Source organism: Orcinus orca, chromosome 3 (assembly GCF_937001465.1).
Source record: "Orcinus orca chromosome 3, mOrcOrc1.1, whole genome shotgun sequence".
NCBI lineage: Eukaryota > Metazoa > Chordata > Mammalia > Artiodactyla > Delphinidae > Orcinus > Orcinus orca.
In genome coordinates this window covers 160,949,501-160,965,136 of record NC_064561.1, presented here as the reverse complement: position 1 = coordinate 160,965,136, position 15,636 = coordinate 160,949,501, and the positions used below count along the sequence as shown (strand labels likewise).

The window sequence follows — 15,636 nt, the reverse complement described above, 5'->3', positions numbered from 1 at the left end:
AAAGAACTATGGTCCTGCAGCCTGTGGAATGAAAACCACATTGATAGAAAAATGAAAAGCAGAGGGCTATAAACCAGATGAAGGAACAAGAAAAAACCCCAGAAAGACAATTAAATGAAAAAGAATTCAGAATAATGATAGTGAAGATGACCCAGGACCTCAGAAAATAAATGAAGGCAAAGACCAAGAAGATGCAAGAAATGTTTAACAAAGACCTAGAAGAATTAAAGAACAAATACCTAGAAGAATTAAAAAACAAACAAACAGAGATGAACAATTCAATAACTGAAATGAAAAATACAATAGAAGGAATCAATAGCAGAATAACTGAGGCAGAAGAACAGATAAGTGATCTGGAAGACAGAATGTTTGAATTCACTGCCACAGAAGAAAAAAGAAAAATGAATGAAAAGAAATGAAGACAGCCTAAGAGACCTCTGGGACAACATGAAATGCACCAACATTTGCATTATAGGGATCCCAGAAGGAGGACAGAGAGAGAGAGAGAGGACGCAAGAAAATATTTGAGGAGATTATAGTCAAAAACTTCCCTAATATGGGAAAGGATATAGCCACCCAGGTCCAGGAATTGCGGAGAATCCCAGGCAGGATAAATCCAAGGAGAAACACACCAAGACATATATTAATCAAATTGACAAAAATTAAGGACAAAGAAAAATTATTAAAAGCAACAAGGGAAAAATAAAAAATAACATACAAGGGAGCTCCCATAAGGTTAACAGATGATTTCTCAGCAGAAACTCTACAAGCCAGGAGGAAGTGGCATGATATATTTAAAGTGATGAAAGGGAAGAACCTACAACCAAGATTGCTCTACCCGGCTAGGATATCATTCAGATTAGATGGAGAAGTTAAAAGCTTTACAGACAAGCAAAAGCCCAGAGAATTCAGCACCACCATACCAGCTCTACAACAAATGCTAAAGCAACTTCTCTAAGTGGGAAACACAAGAGAAGAAAAGGACCTACAAAAACAAACCCAAAACAATTAAGAAAATGGTAATAGGGACATGCATATTGATAATTACCTTAAATGTGAATGGATTAAATGCTCCAACCAAAAGACACAGGCCCGCTGAATGGATAGAAGAACAAGACCTATATATATATATATATATATATATATATATATATATATATATATAGTCTGCAAGAGACCCACTTCAGACCCAGGGATATATACAGACTGAAAGTGAGGGGATGGAAAAAGATATTCCATGCAAATGGAAATCAAAGGAAAGCTGGAGTAGCAATACTCATATCACATAAAATAGACTTTAAAATAAAGAATGTTAGAAGAGACAAGGAAGGACACTACATAATGACCAAGGGATCAATCCAAGAAGAAGATAAACAATTATAAATATATATGCACCCAACATAGGAGCACCTCAGTACATTAGGCAAATGCTAACAGCTAAAAAAGAGAAAATCGACAGCACAATAATAGTGGGGAACTTTAAAACCTCACTTACACCAATGGACAGATCATCCAAACAGAAAATTAATAAGGAAACACAAGCTTTAAATGATACATTAGACCAGACAGATTGAATTGATATTTATAGGACATTCCATCGAAAAACAGCAGATTACACTTTCTTCTCAAGTGCACATCGAATATTCTCCAGGATAGATCACATCTTGGGTCACAAATCAAGCCTCAGTATATTTAAGAAAACTGAAATCATATCAAGCATTTTTTCTGACCACAATGCTGAGATTAGAAATAAATTACAGGGAAAAATATGTAAAAAACACAAACACATGGAGGCTAAACAATACACTACTAAATATCCAAGAGATCGCTGATGAAATCAAAGAGGAAATCAAAAAATACCTCGAGAAATGACAACCAAAACACGATGATCCAAAACGTATGGGATGCAGCAAAAGCAGTTCTAAGGGGGAAGTTTATAGCAACACAATCCTACCTCAAGAAACAAGAAAAATCTCAAATAAACAATCTAACCTTACACCTAAAGCAATTAGAAAAGAACAAACAAAACCCAAAGTTAGTAGAAGGAAAGAAATCATAAAGATCAGAGCAGAAATAAATGAAATAGAAACAAAGAAAACAATAGCAAAGATCAATAAAACTAAAAGCTGGTTCTTTGAGAAGATAAACAAAATTGATAAACCATTAGCCAGACTCATCAAGAAAAAGAGGGAGAGGACTCAAATCAATAAAATTAGCAATGAAAACGGAGAAGTTACAATAGACACTGCAGAAATACAAAGCATCCTAAGAGACTACTACAGTCAACTCTATGCCAATAAAATGGACAACCTGGAAGAAATGGACAAATTCTTAGAAAGGTATAACCTACCCTGACTGAATCAGACAGAAATAGAAAATATGAGTGGACCAATCACAAGTAATGAAATTGAAACTGTGATTAAAAATCTTCTAACAAACAAAAGTCCAGGAACACCTGGCTTCACAGGTGAATTCTATCAAACATTTAGAGAAGCACTAACAGCCATCCTTCTCAAACTCTTCCAAAGTACAGCAGAGTAAGGAACACTTGTAAACTCATTCTTCAAGGTGACCATCACTCTGATACCAAAACCAAACAAAGATACTACAAAAAAAAAATAATCACAGACCACTATCATTGATGAATATAGATGCAAAAATCCTTAACAAAATACTAGCTAACAGAACACAACAACACATTAAAAGGATCATACACCATGATCGATTGGGATTTATCCCAGGGCTGCAAGGATCCTTCAATATGTGTAAATCAATCAATGGGTACACCATATTAAAAAACTGAAGAATAAAAACCATATGATCATCTCAATAGATGAAGAAAAAGGTTTTGACAAAATTCAACACTCATTTTTGGTAAAAACTCTCCAGACACTGGGCATAGAAGGAACCTACCTCAACATAATAAAGGCCATATACGACAAACCACAGTGAACATCATTCTCAATGGTGAAAACCTGAAAGCATTTCCTCTAAGATCAGGAACAAGACAAGGATGTCCACTCTTGCCACTATTATTCAACATAGTTTTGGAAGTCCTAGCTATGGCAATCAGAGAAGAAAAAGAAATCAAAGGAATACAAATTGGAAAAGAAGAAGTAAAACTGTCACTGTTTGCAGATGACATGATACTAGATATATAGAGAATCCTAAAGATGCCACCAGAAAACTACTAGAGCTCATCAATGAATCTGGTAAAGTTGCAGGATACAAAATTAATGCACAGAAATCTCTTGCATTCCTATACACTAACAACGAAAGATCAGAAAGAGAAATTAAGGAAACAATCCCATTCACCTTTGTAACAAAAAGAATAAAATACCTAGGAACAAAGCTGCCTAAGGAGTTAAAAGACCTGTACTCAGAAAACTATAAGACACTGATGAAAGAAATCAAAGATGACACAAACAGATGGAGAGATATATCATGTTCTTGGATTGGAAAATTCAATATTATCCAAATGACTCTACTACCCAAAGCAATCTACAGATTCAATGCAATCCCTATCAAATTACCAGTGGCATTTTTTACAGAACTAGAACAAAAAATCTTAAAATTTGTATGGAGACACAAAAGACCCTGAATAGCCAAAGCAATCTTGAGGGGAAAAAAACAGAGCTGGAGGAATTAAACTCCCTGATGTCAGACTATAGTACAAAGCTACAGTTATCAAGACAATATGGTACTGGCACAAAAACAGAAATACAGATCAATGGAACAGGATAGAAATCCCACAGATAAAATCACACACACATGGTCACCTAATCTATGACAGAGGAGGCAAGGATATACAATGGAGAAGATACAGTCTCTTCAATAAGTGGTGCTGGGAAAACTGGACAGCTACATGTAAAAGAACGAAATTAGAACACTCCCTAACACCATACACAAAAATATACTCAGAATGGATTAAAGACCTAAATGTAAGACCAGACACTATAAAACTCTTAGAGGAAAACATAGGAACAACACTCTTTGACAAAAATCACAGCAAGAGCTTTTTTGACCCACCTCCTAGAGTAATGGAAATAAAACAAAAATAAACAAATGGGACCTAATGAAACTTAAAAGCTTTTGCACAGCAAAGGAAACTGTAAACAAGGAGATATACAGTTTTAGAAATTGACTGAGTCCCATGACAGTTGGCCAAAGCCTAGTGAAATTATTCATTAACACTGTGGCACCACATAGGTCTTTATCACCTGGAACTGTTTCATCAATGATAACCTAAGTATCCTTATATCTGAAAACAGCATCTCAACTAAGGAATCTAGTCTTTGAATTTGTTGGGAAATCTAAATCTCAGTCCCCTCCTATATTCTCAGACATCATTCAGATTCTAATTTCACGCCTTCCTCTAAGGAGTCAGGATTGTATGAATGTTCCTTTCTTTCTTTTTTTCACTTTCATTGAAGCATAATTGACATACAACACTGTATAAGTTTAACATTTACATGACTTGAATACACGTATTGCAAAGTGATTACCACAATAAGTTGATATCCATCACTTTATATATTCACAAATGTTTTTTCCTTGTGATGAGAACTTTTAGGTATACTCTCTTAACTTTCAAATATACCATACAGCAGTGTTAATTATAGCCATCATGTTGTGCATTATATCTCCAGTACTTCTTTATCTTATAACTGGAAGTTCGTACCTTTTGACAACTTTCACCCAATTCTTCCACCCCATGCCCCATCTCTGGCAACCACAAATCTGATCTCTTTTTCTATAAGTTTAGTTATTTATAGATTTCATATACAAATGAGATCCTACAGTACTTGTCTTGCTCTGTCTGACTTATTTCACTTAGCCTAATGCCCTCAAGTTCCATCCATGTTGTTGCAAATGTCAGGATTTCCTTGCTTTTTTATGACTTAATAATATTTCATTCTCTATGTGTGTATGTATATATCTCACATTTACTTCATCCATTTATCTCTCAATGAACACTTAGGTTGTTTATGTGTTTTGGATATTGTAAATAATGGAACATGGGAGTGCAGGTATCTCCTTGACATAGTGATATTGTTTCTATCAGATATATACCCAGAAGTGGAATTGGTGAGTTATATGGTAGTTCTATTTTTAGTTTTTTGAGAAACCACCATACTGTTTTCTATAGTGGCTGCACCAATTTACATTCCTACCAATAGTGCACAAGGGCTCCTTTTTCTCCACATTCTTGCCAGCATTTGCTGTCTCGTCTATTTGGTGATAGCAGGAGCTAAGAATACTCAATGGAGAAAAGACAGTATATTCAATAAATGATGCTGGGAAAATCAGGAACTCACATGTAAAAGAATAAAACTAGACCTCTGTCTTACATACTCACAAAAATTAACTCTAATGGATTAAAGACTTAAATGTAAAACCTGACACCTTAAAAATCCTAGAAGAAAACACTGGGAAAAATCTCCTTGACAGGGTCTTGACAATGATTTTTTATTTTATATGACACGTAAAGCGCAATCAATGAAATAAAAAATAAACCAGTGTAGGGGCTTCCCTGGTGGCACAGTGGTTGAGAGTCCGCCTGCCAATGCAGGGGACACGGGTTCATGCCCCAGTCCGGGAAGATCCCACATGCCACAGAGCGGCTAGGCCTGTGAGCCATGGCCACTGAGCTGCATGTCCAGAGCCTGTGCTCCACAACGGGAGAGGCCACAACAGTGACAGGCCCACGTACTGCAAAAAAATAAATAAATAAAAATAAACCAGTGTAATACATCAGACTAAAAAGCTTCCGCGTAGCAAAGGAAATGATCAACAAAATGAAAAGGCAAAGTACAGAATGGGAGAAAATATTTGCAAATAATGTATCTGATAAGGGGTGAGTATCCAAAATATATAAGTAACTCATACAACCTAAATAGCAAAATAATCCAATTTAAAAATGGTTGTTATTTTCAATGCTAACAGCACAACAGAATCACAAGCTCTCTGGAGAACCCCAGCAAAGCCAGTAAAAAAAGAAATACACCTGATTATGTGTCATCCATTCTGTTTGCTTTCAACATTCATGCTTTTAGGCTGTAGATTTTTTTTTTGGCCACACTGCATGGCCTGTGGGATCTTAGTTCCCCAACCAGGGATCAAACCCATGCAGAGTCTTAAACACTGGACTGCCAGTGAAGTCCCTGCAGAACATTTTCTGAGAAACTAGTTTAAGTAAATCAAATACTTCATCTTTTCTTGTTTCACTGGTATCTTCCTCTTTCCTTTAATTTATATCTTGTAAAAATTGCATTGCATTTCACAGGAGTCCTTAATCCTCACTCTTGTTCATTCTCAATCAATGACCTAATCTAATCTTTCTTAAAGGCTGAAGCCTTTTTTTTTTTTTTTTTTTTTAGCAGTACATGGGCCTCTCACTGCTGTGGCCTCTCCCATTGTGGAGCACAGGCTCCGGATGCACAGGCTCAGTGGCCATGGCTCACGGGCCCAGCCTCCACGGCACACGGGATCCTCCCTGACCGGGGCATGAACCCGCATCCCCTGCATAGGCAGGTGGACTCTCAACCACTGCACCACCAGGGAAGCCCAAGGCTGAAGGTTTGATCATTATATTTTCTGAGCTTTTCATGTCAAATGCTTTGAAGATACACTATCTTTTTGAAAACATCAATATATCCTCAGAATTAACATTAAATGTATTGGTTCTCAAAATTAAAGAAAAAATAGACACACCTGGAAGGGCTTATAAAAACACAGATTTCCAGGTACCCACCCCTCTACTTCTAGAGGTAAGTAGGAAAGCAGCCCTCTCTTAACCAGGTAAAAGGCTTACACCAAGAACTTGCTCATGCTAGCACCCTGATCTTGAACTTGTAGCCTCCAAAACTGTAAGAAAAAATATTTTTGGTCTAAGCCCTCTAGTCTACGGAAATTTGTTATCGCAAACCAAGCTAAGACAGAGCCTTAAGAGTTTGCATTTCAAACAAGTCCCCAGGTGACAGCTGCTGAGCAAGTGGTCATAGGTGAGAACCTCTGAGTTAGTGCCTTTCTGCCTCATAGAAAGCAGCATCCCATACCCTTTCCAAGGATAGGCACCTTCGAGGTCATTGATCTACAAATTATTCCCTTTCTCTTTTACATGTATTATTGTCTTTTTCTCCACCTCCTTGATACTTATTACTAAATATAATACAAATTTTATTACAATATTTTCTCCACTTTATTACTCTGTTTTGAGACGCCTTATTCATTTATTGTTCCTTGAATCTATATTCAACATTTCATTTCCTCACTGTCCACTGACATTTATCTCAATGACAGCAGAAATAATATGTTCTTACACAGAAGCCTTCTAATCAAGTAACATTTTTTTCACCGTCTTTGAGTTTTTCATTACAAAATAGCTGAAATGTCTATGCTCTTCCTTCCAATTAGATGAATTTAACCATTTTCACAACTTCTTCAACCTCTGCCTTGAAGTCTTCTTATATCATCCCAGTCTTCCTCTAACTGCAATGCATGTACTGGTGAAACTCTAATTCCTTGAGATTAAAAAAATGTGAGGAGGGAAACAGTGATTCTATAACAATTTGAATTGGAGGTATGGTGAATATTATATTAACTTCTAAGTGACATACATTTATGAGTTTGCATACTAAATGCTCTGAAAATTCCTGCAAGAGTTTTAAATGTGTTTAATTCAGTGTTTCCCAAATTTACTTAGATGTAGAATGCCTCTTTTAGGATATGTTGATAGCCTTAATGAATATTATCTTGGTGCAATGTGAAAATACCTTCTATGTAATTGGTTTGTTTTTGGCAAAAAGATAACTTTTATTTTTAATTTTCTGCAGAGTGCCCAGTACCTTCATTTTTTTGCCACATCTATTATGGGTATAGTCATTCTTTGTTTATCTAATGACAGTAAAAAGAATCAGTATAGATGCGCAGTGAATTTGTGCTGATGGAAATCACCTTCATTGACAGATGCATATCTAAATCATTTTGGATACACAATCATTATGTCATCTGGCAATGTTTATTGCAGGGAACTAAGTTATATTACACAGGGATTATAATAACATAGCTAGAATATGAGTTTGAATCTGTACACTAATCCTTGTATGATTTAAAGCAAATTATAAAAGTTGCAAGTCTCCTGAAAAGCATCAAAACACCAATTGTATGCTAACCCTTAGCACAGAGCATGGTAGATAATATATTCTCAACATATCACAGTTTAGCAATCAATTTTGTAATAGCTTCCAAAAGCATAAATAAGAAAAAAAAAGCTATTGTAACAATTATGAAGCCCATCCATTAATCTACAATCTACTTCTGTTAAAAAAAATAACCATCAGAATGCAGCTAAGATATTGCCATTAACTTCTATTTAGGAGTGTTATAAGAAACTGTTTGGAATCCTTCCATCTGTTTGCATAAAAATACCATTTAGTTCATTATACCATTTTATTTTTAGAATTTGCAAAAACTTTAAGTACAAGGACTTTTTGTGTTTCTTTTAAGTAATTGTTGTTTTTCATGCTATATTTTTGTGACTCTCAGACACTGTAATATATCCCTTTTGAAATACCTATTAGCAAGGAACATATGACCCAGCAATCCTACTACTGGGCATATACCCTGAGAAAACTATAATTCAAAAAGAGTCATGTACCACAATGTTCATTGCAGCACTATTTACAATAGCCAGGACATGGAAGCAATCTAAGTGTCCACTGACAGATGAATGGATAAAGAAGATGTGGCACATATATACAATGGAATAAAAATAAATAAAAATAAATGAAACTCAGCCATAAAAATAAATGGAATTGAGTTATTTGTAGTGAGGTGGATGGACCTAGAGTCTGTCATACAGAGTGAAGTCAGAAAGAGAAAAACAAATACCATATGCTAACACATATATATGGAATCTAAAAAAAAGGTTCTCATGAACCTAGGGGCAGGATAGGAATAAAGATGCAGATGTAGAGAATGGACTTGAGGACAAGGGGAGGGGGAAGCATAAGCTGGGCCGAAATGAGACAGTAGCATTGACATATATGCACTACCAAATGTAAAACAGACAGCTAGTGGGAAGCAGCTGCATCACACAGGGAGATCAGCTCACTGGTTTGTGACCACCTAGAGGGTTGGGATATGTAAGGTGGGAGGGAGATATAATTGGGAGGGGATATGGGGATATATGTATACATAGAGCTCATTCACTTTGTTGTACAGCAGAAAATAGCACAACACTATAAAGCAATTATACTCCAATAAAGATGTTAAAAAATGTTAATATATTAAATGAACAAGTGATATTTTGTTGCTGATAAAATTTATTAACTTTAAAGTATCAATATTCTCAGTATTGAATGGATATGGATACCTTAATAAAACAAAAGTAGTTTATAATCTTTAAAAAGTTTCAGCAAAAATCTTTATTAAAAACAAAAATCTCTGTTGCTACAGGCAAAATTTAACCTTCATCAATCACAATCACCTATTTTTGCTTACTTTATGAAAAGTTTTTTGTGAATGGTGCTGTAGGAAGTCAGTTAGTTTTATGTCGGTTTTTGAAAGGAACTTTTAAAGCAGGTAAATGAAAAAAGATACTAATCTAGAACAAAGATTCTAATCTATTCAAAGATTCAGGGGTAGGTTCTTTGTTCTGCTTCTATCTAGATATATTATGTATATTATATATATATATATATTATATATATATATATATTATTCATTCCAGGAGTTATTTTAAAATACGCTCCAAAAAGGCATTTAAGAAAAACTTAATCTGCTTCTATATTTACTTTTCCCTTTTTTAGCCTCATTTAAGTTTTTTTAAAAACTATCATCCCTGAAAAGTGTTTGAGCTGATAATCTGACAACGTAAATACCACTGTTTTGTCCGGTTAAATTCTCCTGCAGTATAGTACAAATAGCAGTATCCAAAAATGAGACAATCAATTCACTCACACACAATGCATCTTGGAATAGTATTTTCTTGTTAAAAGTCCAAATTCTGTAAAGGGTCTTAGTCCCAACATAAATTTTAGAGCAAAATCTGTGATGTAATAACTTCAAAGTAGAACAATGGGGCTCGAAGGAATCTTTGTTTCAATTCCTCTAAATTTCTTTAAGCTGTCAAGGAATGAGGCCTGTAGAAATTGCAATGTGTGTGATCTTTGACATCTAAAATAATCATTGTCTCTCATTTTCAGTTAAGATGAATTCATCCTTCCTGACTCTCTGAAAAGGCCCTATTTAAATCAAACTTGTTTTTATGCTGATCGTATTATCATTGTTACTCAGTACAGCAATAATTATGTACCAGTTTTTAAAGGGGAATTTTTCTTCCCTGTTATTGGTATTTTTATATTGTGAACAGAGATACGTTAGTAACCCTAAGCCTCTTACTTTTTCCTCACTCCACTACTGAGGAGGTATATCTTCTTGTCTGATTCCTAAATTTGGACAGAATGACTAGGTTTGTGTGTGTGTGAGGGGGGAGGTGGGTTATTATCCTCAGTTTTCTACTCTCTCCCTGTATTGGAATTATATGTTCACACTTTGCCATGTGAGGTTTTAATGCTCCACATGCTTTATTTTATGTACTTTTCAGTCCCACTGATTTGTCTGTATTCACATGACTTGCTTTGGGCAAGAAAATATGGGCAGACTTACAGGCCAGTTTTGAGCCAGGGCTTTAAGAAGCATTGTTTGTTTCCAGTCTGTGCTTTAATGATCTGTCATGAAAAAAGCATGATTAGCTAGCTGCTGGTACAAAGAGAATGTAGAGACCCAGGAACAGACCTGAAACCTACTGCAGCCCAAAGCCAAACCAAGTTGGCCAGTACTCTGAAGCAGAGCCACTCTACTAATACACAGACCTGTAATAGAGAAAAACGTGTTATTTGAGACTACTGAGCTTGGGAGTGTTTGTTACAAAGCATTGCTGGAGCATTGGTGAAGCAATTGAAGCAATACAACATGATTGTCTAAGCTTTACCCTGGAATGATAAATAACAATGTTCCAGTTACAGGCATATTCACCTGGTAAGTAAACTGTGATCTCTGCATTAAGATATATCCTGCCTGGATTCAGAAAGCGTATTTTTGTTGACTTTCATTTCTTTTCTATTTTCTGATTTGAATAATAGAGCACCTAGTAAACAAATGGAGCTGGCCTGACATCAAGCTTAAATGTTAGGTACAGTTTACACCCAAACATATTTTGAAAATATTTTTACATTTATGCACTGCATTATTGAAGTACATATTATAATATGTAGTAAATCCTTCTATTTTAATATTCATATTTAATAAACCATTGCATTCAACCCATTTATTTGATTTAAAAAATTTTTTTATTTTACACTGGAATATAGTTGACTAACAATGTTGAGTTAGTTTCACGTGTACAGCAAAGTGATTCAGGTATACATATATCATTTTTCAGATTCTTTCCCCATTTAGCTTATTACAAAATACTGAGTATAGTTCCCTGTGCTATATACAGTCAGTCCTTTTTATTTTGTATATAGTAGTGTGTATATGTTAATCACAAACTCCTAATTTATCCTTCCCCCACATTTTCCATTTGGTAACCATAAGTTTGTTTTCTATGTCTGTGAGTCTGTTTCTGTTTTGTAAACAAATTCATTTGTATCATTTTTGTAAGATTCTACATACAAGTGATATCATATGATATTTGTCTTTCTCTGACTTACTTCATTTAGTATGATAATCCATCCATGTTGCTGCAAATGGCATTACTTCATTCTTTTTTATGGCTGAGTAGTATTCCATTGTGTATATGTATTACATCTTTTTTTTTTTGATGCTTACAAAAAAATTTTTTAATTAATTTTTTAATGAACTATAGTTGAGTTTGTAGATTAATCCCCTGTCCGTTGTATCATTTGCAAATATTTTCTCCTGTTCTGTGGGTTGTATTTTTGTTTTGTTGATGGTTTCCTCTGCTGTGTAAAAGCTTTTAAGTTTAATTAGGTCCCATTTGTTTGTTTTTGTTTTTATTCTCCTACTCTAGAAAGTGGATCCAAAAAGATATTACTGTGATTTATGTCAAAGAGTGTTCTGCCTATGTTCTCTTCTAAAAGTTTTATAGTCTCTAGTCTTACATTTAGGTCTTTGATACATTTTGAGTTTATTTTTCTATATGGTGTTAGAGAATGTTCTAATTTCATTCTTTCACATGTAGGTGTCCAGTTTTCCCAGTACCACTTGTTGAAGAGACTGTCTTTTCTCCATTGTATATCCTTGCCTCCTTTGTCATAGATTAACTGACCATAGGTGCCTGGGTTTATCTCTGGGCTTTCTATCCTGTTCCATTGATCTATATTTCTGTTTTTGTGCCAGTACCCTACTGTCTTGATTACTGTAGCTTTGTAGTATAGTCTGAAGTCAGGGAGCCCGATTCCTCCAGCTCCATTTTTCTTTCTCAAGATTGCTTTGGCTATTCAGGGTCTTTAACTTATTTCAATCTTCTATAACATTAAACACAATTTAGAGCAATTATATGATCATAAACATATGCCTCTCTTTAGAAGAAATTAAAAACTGATTGACATGAATTTTCAAACACATTGAGAATGACCATTATAGCTAAACAAGTATATATTACACATTATAGAATATTAAGAAAATTATTCAAAGTGGCTCATAACTCTAAAATAGTATAAAATTAAGGTGCTATGTGTTGTATGTGATGAATAATGTAAAATATGATTCACTTAAAAATAAACTGTGGGCTTGATAATTTAACAAAGTTTAGGTAAACTTTCATTAACAATACAGTTTATTGCAATTTAACTAAAAAGGAAAAGTTTCTGTCCTACTGACTAAAACTAAATTCCATGTTTCATTTTTTTAAACGTCATTCTTATGAAGTGTCCTTGAATCATGACGTAGGTAAATTAGGTAAATTTTGTATTTTTAAAACCCTAATGAGGAGACATAGTGATCTCATTCTGAACTTCTAGAATTTACCCAGTGAAAAACACTTCGTATAAAATTTGTTGGGTTCTGACATATTCATGTAGTACTTAGTTTCATAACACAATTGTGAGAAAATTCCTCATTAAAAATGGCATTTATCAGGGCTTCCCTGGTGGCGCAGTGGTTGAGAGTCCACCTGCCGATGCAGGGGACGCGGGTTCATGCCCCGGTCCAGGAAGATCCCACATGCCGTGGAGCGGCTGGGCCCGTGAGCCATGGCCGCTGAGCCTGTGCGTCTGGAGCCTGTGCTCCGCAATGGGAGAGGCCACAACAGTGAGAGGCCCACGTACCGCAAAAAAAAAAAAAAAATTGGTGTTTATCTTCCTAAACTTGTTTACAATATCAGTAAGTATTTAAGTTGGTTGCATAAAACTATGTTTCCATAATTTATTATAATAAAATATATCTCATTTTATGTGATATTTTTCTTTTTTCCATGAATTAACATAAAACATTGTATCAAATGACAGATGTTTCTAGAACTGGGAGCAAATTATATTAGAAGCCTTGAATGATGTTTGCAAAACTACTGATTTGCCTATAAATCTCTTCTAAATACTTGAAAGTGTTTTAAAACAATAAAAAAATTGGAAAAAAACTAGGGAATGCAAAATAAGTAACAATTTTAGTAACTTACAAAATCTATCAAACTGACATACCATAAGACTGCTTAATCATACTGGTGTATGAGTGAATAATTCCAAGTCACAGACTGAATTGAGTATCATGTCATGATACCTACTGTGAGGTAGCTCAGGAAGAATTCAAATAAATTAGATGAATATATTCATAATCTGTATGAAGTAAATATGTGTACACACACACAAATATTGTGTCTTATACTTGTGTTATGTGTGTCTATGTGTGTGTGCTTTCATAATCACCCTTCAACCAGTCACGTACATACAGCTTGCAGCCACACACAGTGGGAAACATGAATTGGGTTTACAGTGAGGGTGAGGTGAGGTACATGCGAATAAAAGGAAGATATTGCAAAAACAATATTTTGATGGTTATAATTTATTTAAACAGTAGTTGATATTGACTTGTTTTCTTTACTAGTCCCTGTACTAAGCCCTTTGCATGAATTAAATCATTAAAACCTCAAAACAATCCTTGGGAAATGAAATAAATAATATTTCCTTTTTAAATATAAACACACAAATTTATAGTGCAATTAGCCCATAAGAAATTAGTAAGCGGTAGATCTGAGCTTTAGACCCCCGTTCACCCCAAATCTTGTGCTAGTCAATCCTCTTTTCTAGATGTGCTTTTGTACCATGAACTTTTCAGAGTATGTGTGACTTCATGTATGCTAACTCTTTTAGTCTTCACAGTAATTCTATGAAAAATGGCCATTTATTATCATCATAGCTCCTATAATATAAATAAAAATACACAGATTTAGAAACTTAAGACATCTGCTTCAGTTCACATGGAGAATAAGTGGCAAAGCAAAAATTTAATCAGACAATTTGACTTGGAAACCTGTATCTTTAACCACTGGACCATACAAATGTCCATGTTGTAGATAATACTTGCATAGTCATAAATATAAAATTTGCTACATTAGGGAAATCAGTCAGAAAATGTGACCTCAAATTAAGTGTAATTTTTGATGTGGCTCACAGATGGATGACAGTAAGAATGAAAGACATCTGAGAGTTTTCTATTTTCACTAATTATTCTAAGCTCTTTTTAATTTCAATACTGTGAAGTATGTTTAAAAAAACCCCACAATTTTAATTGCAGAATTTAGGATTAGTTGAGGTCAGTTAAATTTCAATGTCTTGGGGTCAATCCTAAGCTTTCTGTCATAAAATATAGTAAGATTTTTTTTGGTTTTATATTTCTGTTTGGTTTTGATTTGGTTTTATGATCATTATACATTACAGATTCCATCCAGGTTTGCTTCTGCTTCACACAATTTTTTAAAATTTATATTTTCTTGTCAAATCATCTACTTGATATTTTAGAATGTGCTTATATCAAATTAAATATACTATTTTATAATGTTTACATCTGCATTCATTTCTCCTTTATTATTTAATTTTATTTATATTTTTGGCTGCACTGCGTGGCATGCGGGATCTTAGTCCCCCAACCAGGGATCGAACCTGTGATCCCTGCAGTGGAAGTGTGGAGACTTAACCACTGGACGGCCAGGGAAGTCCATCCCCTTTATTACTCTAAGTGAATATATTATTTTCTAATTCATTTTCATTATTTTTTCTGTTATCATGGTGATATTTTCAAAGATGCTATTCTTTGGTGTAAGGATCAATGTAATTTTTACTTTCAAATCCATGAATTTATGCTTTCATTTATATTAATTTAACCTATTAGTAATCCAATATTTTAGTACTTGAATATGTTTGTAGTGTTTATTTAATCACAATATATTTGAAGGGAAAAAAATGCAAGATAAAAGAAAATGAGTATATTACATTTCTTAGTGGCCCCTGAGTTTTGACCAAAAAATTTTTTTATTGCAGAATACGTTTAGTACTTCTTTACAAAAAATGAATTAAATTGGTAACTGAGGAAAATATTTTCAGTTATATTTCATATTTATTTCATATTTCAGAAAATATGTATTCTCTTATATACCATTTACTATTTTCTTTGGAA

The 15,636-nt window shown here is 34.3% G+C and overlaps 1 long non-coding RNA gene across 1 annotated transcript in view; it reads right to left on the bottom strand.

The window, feature by feature from the left end:
• Positions 1-311: 311 nt before the first annotated feature.
• Positions 312-15,636, bottom strand: part of LOC125964077 (uncharacterized) — a 39,937-nt gene continuing 24,612 nt past the window's right edge. Inside the window, exon 3 of the long non-coding RNA XR_007476686.1 lies at positions 312-353. This is a non-coding gene — a long non-coding RNA (uncharacterized LOC125964077). The remainder of the gene's footprint in view (positions 354-15,636) is intronic.